General features: G+C 43.3%; 1 long non-coding RNA gene across 2 annotated transcripts; it reads left to right on the top strand.

Moving 5' to 3' along the window:
- Positions 1-5,212: 5,212 nt before the first annotated feature.
- On the top strand, positions 5,213-8,591 carry LOC123334400. 2 transcript variants are annotated; one of them, XR_006552171.2, is made up of 2 exons: positions 5,213-6,387; positions 6,807-8,591. It is a non-coding gene; the product is annotated as an uncharacterized LOC123334400 (long non-coding RNA). The 2 variants fall into 2 exon arrangements; XR_006552172.2 differs by having other exon boundaries at positions 6,381-6,497.
- The last annotated feature ends 1,413 nt before the right edge of the window (positions 8,592-10,004 follow it).

Genomic DNA, 10,004 nt, shown 5'->3' with positions numbered 1-10,004 from the left:
GGTGGGCTGTCATCTCTGGAGTCGCACAGAGTCGGACATGACTGAAGCGACTTAGCAGCATACATTAAAATAGATATTAAAGCTGATTTTTAAAAATCACTGCAAAAATAGGCTTACAAAATCCTAAAATATAAAGTTGAAGGAATTTTTCATATTGTAAAGACATAAAATATGAGAAAATTTAAAGATGAATCTAGAAGATTCTTACCATCCTAGTAAATGGGAAATGGAGGTTCCCTACAATGGCAAAGTAGGGACACCTGAACTCACCTCCTTCTGCGGGCACACCAAAACTACAGCTACTTATACAACGACTATCTATGAGAACGATCTGAAGACTAGCACATAAGATTTTCCGTAACTAATGATATAAAGAAGGATACACAGCAAAATGAGTAGGAGAGGCAGAGATGTGACACACACACCCCAGGGTTGATATCCCAGAAAGAGGAGGAGTATTACAACCCAACACAACACATGTGGGCGAGGGTGTGGAGCAAAGGGAAGCTTAGTGCGCTGTTGGTGGAAATGCAAATTGGTGCACTCGCTACGGAAAACAATATGGAGGTTTCACAGAAAATTAAAACTAGAACTACCATATGATCCAGCAATTTCACTTTCAGTACCATTATGAAATAAGTCAGAGAGAGAGAAAGAGAAATACCATTCAATCTCACTTATATATGGAATCCAAAAACAAACAGACTCATAGACACAGAGAATAAATGGATGTTTGCCAGACAGAAGGAGGGTCCAGGGTTGGGAGAAATAGGTGAAGGGAATTAAGACATATAAGCTTCTGGTTATAAAATAAGTAAGCCACAAGGATGTAATTTTACGGAATTCCACAGTTTACGGAATATGGTCAATAATATTACAATACCTTTGTATGAGCAAAGAGGGTTATTAGATTTATTGTGGTGATTTTCTTAGTGAAAGCAAATGTCAAATCACTATGTAGTATGCCTGAAGCTAACATAATATTGTATGTCAACTACATTTCAAATTTTTAAGAAAAGGGAAATGGAAGAAAGAAATTTTAAAAACATGATTTTCCTGCATGTTAGGAAGACACAAATCTTTAGTCTGAAATGTTGATTTATCCATTGAATCCATTTATTACTTGGCTCCCATATAGCTCCATTTTTAATGGAGAAACGATGATGCTTCAGATGTCTGGGCATCATATTAACTCAGAGCCTGTCCGATGGTCCTCTTTCATAAGGTACGTTTGTTTATGTAATGACCTGGAAAGATTAGGGGAATCATCACTGTGTGCACTTGTCACGGTGTGGCAAAATTGTTAGTATCTGACCTCTTTAGCATTTGGGTTCCAGGCCTAAAAAATGGTTCAGACCTGGAAACTGGGTGATGGATCATGACTACACTGGAGAAACTGCTGTCAACCTTGCAACAAGTCAACCTTGACTTCTATTGATTATACAGTTTGAGTACTTGTAGTCAGACATGACTGAAGTGACTTAGCAGCAGCGGCAGGACTATGTAAGTTGCCCCTCTTTCCCCCCAGGGCACAGTTTTCCTTTTTGGCCATGCCCCATGGCTTGTGGGCTATTAGTTCCCTGATTAGGGATAGAACCATGCCCCCACAGTTGGAGGGCGGAGTAGGCTTTAGATGGCGAAGTGCCACCACCAGTCCTCCACAGTGAGCACGTGGGAGTTGGAGATGTCCTGTTATCGGTGAGCATAATAATTCTGTAATGGCATTTCCAGCATTACATACTGTACCCACTCTGGCATATGTAGTTCTCTCAGCCTTTTATTTTCTTTGTCTACCAGCTGCCATGACAACTCTGGTATTTCTTTGCCCATTCAGTGTGAGCTATTATTTTTTTTCACGCTTTTCAGAGCTACCCTAGGATAGTGTTTGCACCATCTCATGCTATTCCTTGCCAGAATTTTAAATCACATATCCTAGAAGAGTCTCTCCAATTGATAAACTCTGGGTTCAAGCAATATTCCAGCATCCACTGAAACCAACCTCATCTATAATCTTCCAGTTTCATGTTTATAGGACTTCCCTGGTGGCTCAGATGGTAAAGCGTCTGCCTACAATGAGGGAGACCTGGGTTAAATCCTTGGGTCAGGAAGCTCTCCTGGAGAAGGAAATGGCAACCCACTCCAGTATTCTTGCCTGGAAAATCCCATGGACGGAGGAACCTGGTAGGCTACAGTCCATGGGGTCGCAGAGTTGGACACTACTGAGTGACTTCACTTTCTTTCACTTTTTATGTTTACACAAGATGACTACATCCTGCAGATCCTTTGAGATATAGTCCCTTTCCTCCCTTCTCGTGCCCAGCATGCCTCTGGCTGTGTTGGCTGCAGCCTATAATTGTAGACCTAGTGGGCAAGTGGGTCAGGAGGGCCAGATCCTGAGGTGCTGTCTTGTAAGGAAAAAGCTTCTGCATTATTTTTGAACAAAAGAAGGTGCTAACCCTGACTAGGGATGAGCGTACTACTTCTGTAGGGCTCCTGGGACTCTGGAGTTGAGATTGGGAGGGGGGAGTGTATCAGTCCAATGTATTTGCCCATCCCACACTTCAGGGTCTTATTTTCACTCAAGCAGGGCCCTGACCAGGGCATAGCAGATCTGCCTTGGTTGAGAGTTTAATCTCTATTGAAATTTGGCTACTCTGATGAACTAACCAGTTCCAGGGTCTTGTCTTCAACTTTCTCAGCTCTTCTGTTGAAGGACATTAGAGCTTCTCTATATGAGAAACTCTGCCTTTCATCCCGAGTTTATCTTTTTTCCAAAGCCTCAACAGAGTTAGAAAAGTCACCCACTTCTATTGTCTTTAAAATCAGTATTTCCCTCATATTTCTCCAATGGTGGAAACTGGTACCAGCTAATGTATTTTCTTCTGTCAGTATATCAACCAAATTCATTAGCTGTGATCATCTCAATACCTACACTCCCACCTCGTGCCAAGAGCTACATACCCTCTGGTTATCACCAGCACTGCCCCCTGTCATAGGTTGATTTTCCAGCAAGCAGACTCTAAGATGGAGATGACCGTACAGGAGGTTTATTAGGGAGAGCCCTTTGGTGCATCACTTGTGGAAGGGAAGGAAACAGAATTGGGAAGGAAACAGAATTGGGAAGAAGGAGGAACTGAGATGTGATGCCATCTAAACGAAGCTTCAGTCAACCCTGTGGAAATTTCTGAAGATAGACTCATGCTTCAGGGTTCTTCACAGTTGCTCAGCTTACTTCCCTGCACCAATAGCCACTGGACACGGACCACCCAAGAACGGGGTGTGGCTGTGAGCAAGGTGGCTTTCTTTGGCTAGAAGGAACCCCTAGTGTGGTGGGGCAATACCATCTTTATTCCTGAGGATTTGGGCAGCACATCTAGCAGCCATTCACCCACCCTTTTCTCCTATGGAAGGATTAAAATGTATGTGGGCAGGGAAGGGGTGTGTGCACGCACGTGACTGATGTATAAACCGAAGCCATGTGCTTCTAGGTATCTCGGTTCTCCAGTCTTTGTGACCCCCTTCACCTCCTAGAACTTCCTGGTCATAAGCACTGCTGTGACCGCAGTGGACATGACTGAAGTGACTTAAGCACAGCACACAGCTGTGACCACAATGAGGTTTCTTTCTTCTTTTTAAAAAACTTTTGCTGGCCTGTTTCCTCTCTGCTTCGGTTATGTTGCTTCTGCTGCTGCTGCTGCTAAGTCGCTTCAGCCGTGTCCGACTCTGTGCGACCCCATAGACGGCAGCCCATGTTACGAACTATTAAAAATACGATTTTTCACACACTGAATATGAACCAGGCCCTGTGCTCAGGAATACACATGTACTACCTTTCACAAATTATCTCATTTAATGATCATTACAATCCTATTTAGAAACATGAAATCATCATTTTATGGATAAGAAAGAAGATGCAGAGTGAACAGTGTTTCCAAGCCACATAGCTAGTTCTTACTGAAATCAGGGTGTGAACCAAGATCTGACTCCAGTGTTCACATTCTTAGTGTGATACACCTATTGGCCACTTGTTTCTTGACCTCTGCCTGCCTCAGCTGAAGGTCAGTAAGTGCATTGTGGGCTGCAGTTCAAAAGCAAGCCCTGTTACTGACATCATCGATTCCTAAACAATGCCTTTTTTGAGGCACATTTTCTTTTCTTTTTTTAAATTTTATTTTATTTTTAAACTTTACATAATTGTATTAGTTTTGCCAAATACCATTTTGTTAGAGTTATGAGCATTTCCCTATACATTCCCATTTTGAACCCAAGACTCACCTGTCCTCTGAAGCCTCAGTTGAAATCCCCCTTCCAACTGTACTTTTCCTAGGTATTCCAGACCAAAATACCCTTCCTGTGCCTAACAAAACTCTCCTACTTAGGAGAACTATCTATTCACATTTTTACTGCTTAGTTTTTGCGTGGGTATCTCTGTTCCCCTCAACAGATTATAAACATCACATACATTCTTGTACATAACTACACCACATAATGGATGGTACATAGGAGACATCTCAAAGCACACTGCATTAATTTTGGATTACTGTCATGGATTGCTTAGAAATAGGCCTTTGGGCTTTCTTCCTTTTCCTCATTCTCTAATAATGATGCAATTTTTTTCCCTTAAGTTTCCCATAACACTGAAATCCTTATCTATCCTATATATTTTTCATTCTGCACTTCCTCTCTTGTGTAACACTGCCCTGGGAACCCCAGTTAAGTTTATCAGTGGTGATTAACCCAGCTGGTTAGGTTTCATATAAGGCTAACAGCTGTCACAAACACAATCAAACTTTTTCTTCTTTTTTTTGCTATGATGAAACTCAAAGGATTCAGAGAAAACATTTTACAGTTTACTACATATAGTGATTAAAAAGAACTTTTAAAATGGTTTAAAATCTTACTGCATAAGCTATGGTCCATGGAACAGCAGTATCCGTATCACCTGGAAGCTTGCTAGAAATACAGAACCCCATGCCCTATCCAAGTATGCTGAATCAAACTCTCCAGTTTAACAAGATTTTCAAGTAAATGCTATGAATGTATTAGTTTGAAAAACACTAGTTTAAAAACAATTTAATGACAGCTCTCCATAGAAATGGTTATGTCTGATGCTTCATACAGTTCTAATCACCCAGATAACCCTAAAGGTAGGTTAGTGGTGATATTTCTATTTTATAAATGAAAAACAGGCTTGTGTGCTAACTTACCCCATGTCATTCTGCATCTAATTAGTAGTAGATCAGTAGTGCTGATCTTGGCACCCAAAGCTGTCTGCTTTCCAATTTTCTCTTGCAGTGTAGACTCGCCTTCCAACTTAATATTGAGGATGTAGCAGATGCTGCCAGCATCTGCCTGTCCCTGAGACCTTTCCCATCCCGGAGTGCCCTGGCTGCATCTAGCCCAGCCCCCCTCAGCAATTCTCAATCAGTGACTGATGGGCGTTGAGTTTAAAGGCCCTCAGGCGAGATAATTCGGTGGTCCATGGTATCTCATTGGTAAATCATTGGATGTGATTCATTTCTAATCAATTGCTGGGATAGCTGGCTTAATAATTTAACTTTTTGGGGGCTGCCTTCTCTTCCCTCTTTTGCTGCCTCTCCCAATAAACTATTGATAATTAAATCCTTATCTCAGGAGAGGGAGATAAGGATTTAATCTGCCTCTAGGGGGAGTCACCATTAAGAGCTGTAGTGTCAGCTCGGTTCCTATGAGGCTGTCTCTCATAGCACAGTGAAAGAAGTACTGACAAGTGAACAGCCAACCTCCTTCATAAATAACGAGTAAATAACACCTTTAAGAATAGTGAGATCATGTTCTGACACTGGGGCCAGCTGAAGATGAGATTCTGGGGTGTTCATTGAAATGAAATGTCACAAGACAATCCAAGAAAAAGAGCTGAGCTCTTTCCCCAGCAGAGAGAAAACATCATTTTCTTAATTCTATAAGAATCTGTCATCTAGATCTTTAGATAAACTCTCTTGCCTCTTGTTTACAACTATTTTCTGTGGAAGGAATAAACAAGTGTTTTGTATACACACACACATATATAATATCTATATGCTTTCTGTCATTCAAGCTTTCATGCATAAAAATCTGGGAAGTCTCATTGTGTAAACTGAATATCCCATCTGGACTGTGGCATAAACAAAATAAAGGCTTTCAAGATGGTGGCGTTTGTACTCAGGGTCAGCTTCACGGACATGCAACAGAAGGGCCCTGCACTTGATTTAATTCTCTGCGGTCATTGCCTTCAAATCCTTAATTATTGTGAACAAGCCACCCCAGGCTCCCCCTTGGCACTGGGTCCTGAAAATTGTTTAATACAAGTTTAATGATACAAGAAAAAGAAGTCCAGCTCAAAGAACTACTGTTCCTGGTGAATTTAGGGTTCTTGCCTCTATGTAAAAGAATTTGGAGAAAAGCAGGGAGATTAAGAAAGTAAAATGAGAATTTATTTAAGCAAGGATACAGTGTCAGAGGCCGAGCAGGCAGAAGAGGTGAGGAACAGCTGCTCCAGGCTTCTTTGGCAAGCCGGTTGTGAGAAGTGTACAAATGAAGGGGTGGAATATTCCCTGGGGAAGGAGGAGATGGGAGATTGTATTCCCTGATTTTCATCCCAGCTCTATCATCCCAAGGGGATGAGAGATTTTCATCCTCATTTAATTTAGATCACAAGGCGTCAGTGCCTGATGGGTACTTCTTAGCTGCAAGGCTAAATTTACTGTAATGAGAGCATAATGAGCAACAGGATACACTCATGACTCAAGAGGATCCCACCTTTCCTCACCTTTCTTTTCTGCTTCCAGGAAAATTATCACCCAAAATGCATGGTTTCCTGTCAGTCTGGAGGTTCCTGCTTTTCCTCGTCTGCCCATGGACCCTGGCTGTTACACTATAAAGGTTGAATAACAAAGTATCTTTGGGGAAATCTAGAACCAACAAGGGCTTCCCTAGTGGCTCAGTGGCTAAAGAAGCTGCCTGTGATACAGGAGATGTAGGTTCAATCCCTGTGTTGGGAAGATCCCCTGAAGGAGGAAATGGCAACCCACTCTGGCATTTTTGCCTGGAAAACCCCATGGACAGAGTCCAAAGGGTCACAAAGAATCAGACACGACTAAGCACACAGGCGCTATAGAACCAACAAAAGCTGGAGTTGCTCGAAGTTTCTGGGAGTCGTCATTAAAGATTTGCTGCACAGAGAGCAGGAAGAAAGCAGTGGCACTTGATGAGCTCCGATGCTTCTCAAACTGATGCATGCACGGGAATACACACAGCTGTGACTGCTGCAACCACACGTTTGGCTTGAAGCCAGCAAGGAAGGTCAGGTGACCCAGAAAATAAGGAGCAAAAGAAACGAGCCATGTGAGCTACTTTTTTCTGCATCATGCAGGCAAATGAACTGCCCTCCTAAAGGTATTGAGGCAGGAGGTAGATTTTCTAATTGAGGCAGGAGGTAGATGGGCCCCCCAGGGTTCATTTCCTGTGAGTTGAAACTCCAAGAAGAGAGAATAGCAGAACAATTAAGGCGAGGAGCCTGGGCCCTGTCCAGACCACATATTTCTCGTTCATGAAGTCAGGAGCCCTCTGACCACACATGTGCAGAAAGCCTTCTTGGAGGCCAAAGAAGAGTTCTGTCAAGGGATGCTCTACCCAGATGCCTTTTCTATAAAATCTATCTTGGCTAAGAGATGCGTGTGCATACATGGGAGGATCCTGAGATATACCAAACGTGGACTGTGAACCAGGCAAATCATAATGATTGACCAAAGGAATCCTAGAAGAAATACGCCTTAAAAGTGATTCAAACCACCATGAGGGTGCGACTCAGGGACTCTCCCTCTTAGCCTGCCCGTGTATCTATCCACAAGTACTGTACTCTTTTGCCTCCTAATAAATATTTTACTTGCCTCACTACGTTTCATCTTTGTGGAAATTCTTTTCTACAAAGCCAAAGGACCAGGGCCTTTGTCACTGACCACTGGGCAAGTGGCTACAATTTGGTGCTTTCACTGCTGTGACCTGGCCTCAACCTCTGGCTGGGAACCCAAGCCCCGCTCCAAGCCGTTGCAGGCTGAAGCCACCTAAGATCAATATCTAGCATTTACCAAACATTTACTCTGTGTCTGGCCCTGTTCCAAGGTTTTTACAGTCCTTGCCTTCTTTAATCCTTACAACAACCCTACAGACCATGTACTATTACTGTTCCTATAGTGAACCGTCTTCTTGCCTGGGAAGAAATCCCATGGACAGAGGAGTCTGGCAGCCTACAATCCATGGGGTCGCAAAGAGTCAGACGTGACTGACTCAGCAACAACAAAGTGGCAAATTTAGGACAAATTGAGAGTGAATGCAATGCTTATGCTCTTGCATCCAGCAAGTCCTAGAGCCCGGAGTCAGACTCAGAGCCTAAATTCCTAATTACAACATAGAGCTCCCGTCCCCAGAGAAATAACTGACTCTGAGAGATGTGATGAGCAGAACCTGTGCTGAAAGGCCCCCAGTGGAGGAGGGGCAGGGGAAAGGCTGTGTGGCCATGATGCAATCCTGCGCCCACAGTTCCGCATTCCCCAAAGAGTGGGGGAGGGGCAGCAGAAATGCAACAGCTCTAGACCGTGCGGAGCCTGTGTGGGGTTTTCCTGGGTTCGTTCTGCTTTATAAGCATATTTTCCTTGGATTTTTACCAGGTTGCATCAGGTTGTCCGTGGGCTTCCAACTGTTGCACTGAGTCTGCGTTTCAGCTGATGCGGCTCAAATGTCTTGGGGGCAGGGAGGGGGGTGGGGCTGGGCTCCTGCTGCCACCTGTGCAGCTGCACTTCCACCTGGCTTAAGCTTCCCTGGTGGCTCAGACCCTAAAGAATCAGCCTGCAATTCAGGAGACTCGGGTTCGATCCCTGGGTAAGGAAGATCCCCTGGAGAAGGGAATGGCAACCTACTCCAGTATTCTTGCCTGGAACATTCCATGGACAGAGAAGCCTGAAGGGCTACAGTCCATGGGGGTCACAAAGAGTCAGACATGACTGAGCAACTAACATTATCACTATCAATCTAAATATAGGAATTGTGGGTGAAAATTTGTTTGCAAAAAGATCAAGTTCTGCAGCAAAAGATAAAAGTTTAAAAACCACTGCCGTAGCTGGACTGTCACTTCAAACACAACTCATGTTCAACCTGGGTCATTAGAGAGAATGTGATACTGGTGTTTGATGATTCTGGAGCTCTGGGCAGAACATATTTGAATCTTCCCTATGCCAAATGCTTGCTCACTAGCTGAGTTTGTTCCCGGCATAGTGGGAGAATAAGTGAGTAAGATGAAATGAGAGAATAGCATTGAAACATATATATTACCACATGTAAAACAGATAGCCAGTGGGGGTTCCATGCATGACACAGGGAACCAGAAGTCAGCGCTCTGTGACAACCTAGAGGGGTAGGATGGGGAGGGAGGTGGGAGTAGGGTTCATGAGGGAGGGGAAACATGTATACCTAATGCCAATTCATGTTGATGTATGACAAAAACAATCACAATATTGTGAAGTGATTATCCTCTAATTAAAAATAAATATATAAAAAAGAACAATGTAGATAAAGAAAAATCTCCATGATCTTGAAACTGAATAGAAAATAGCATTATGAACAGGTGATGTATTTTATCTTAAAAACAAAATAAAATTCATATTCTCACCCTGCCTACTGGACAAAAAGAAAAGAAAAAGAAACATTTCTCTTACTTGTTTGTACCAGGTCCTTCCAGAAAGAAAGAAAATCCTTACAGGGCCAACGCAGAAGGCTTTTCAGGAAAAAGTGGCTCTGACCTTCCATTCATGCAGGAGCTGAAATGAATTGTCCCTTCCTCTAAAATGGCAACCCACTCCAGTGTTCTTGTCTGGAGAATCCCAGGGATGGGGGATCCTGGTGGGCTGCTGTCTCTGGGGTCGCACAGAGTCGGACACGACTGGAGCGACTTAGCAGCAGCAGCAGCTGCTTTCTTACAGCACCAACAATTA

The sequence above is a fragment of the Bubalus bubalis genome, chromosome 7 (genome assembly GCF_019923935.1).
Source record: "Bubalus bubalis isolate 160015118507 breed Murrah chromosome 7, NDDB_SH_1, whole genome shotgun sequence".
Taxonomy (NCBI): Eukaryota; Metazoa; Chordata; class Mammalia; order Artiodactyla; family Bovidae; genus Bubalus; species Bubalus bubalis.
This window is presented reverse-complemented; position numbering and strand designations above follow the sequence as displayed.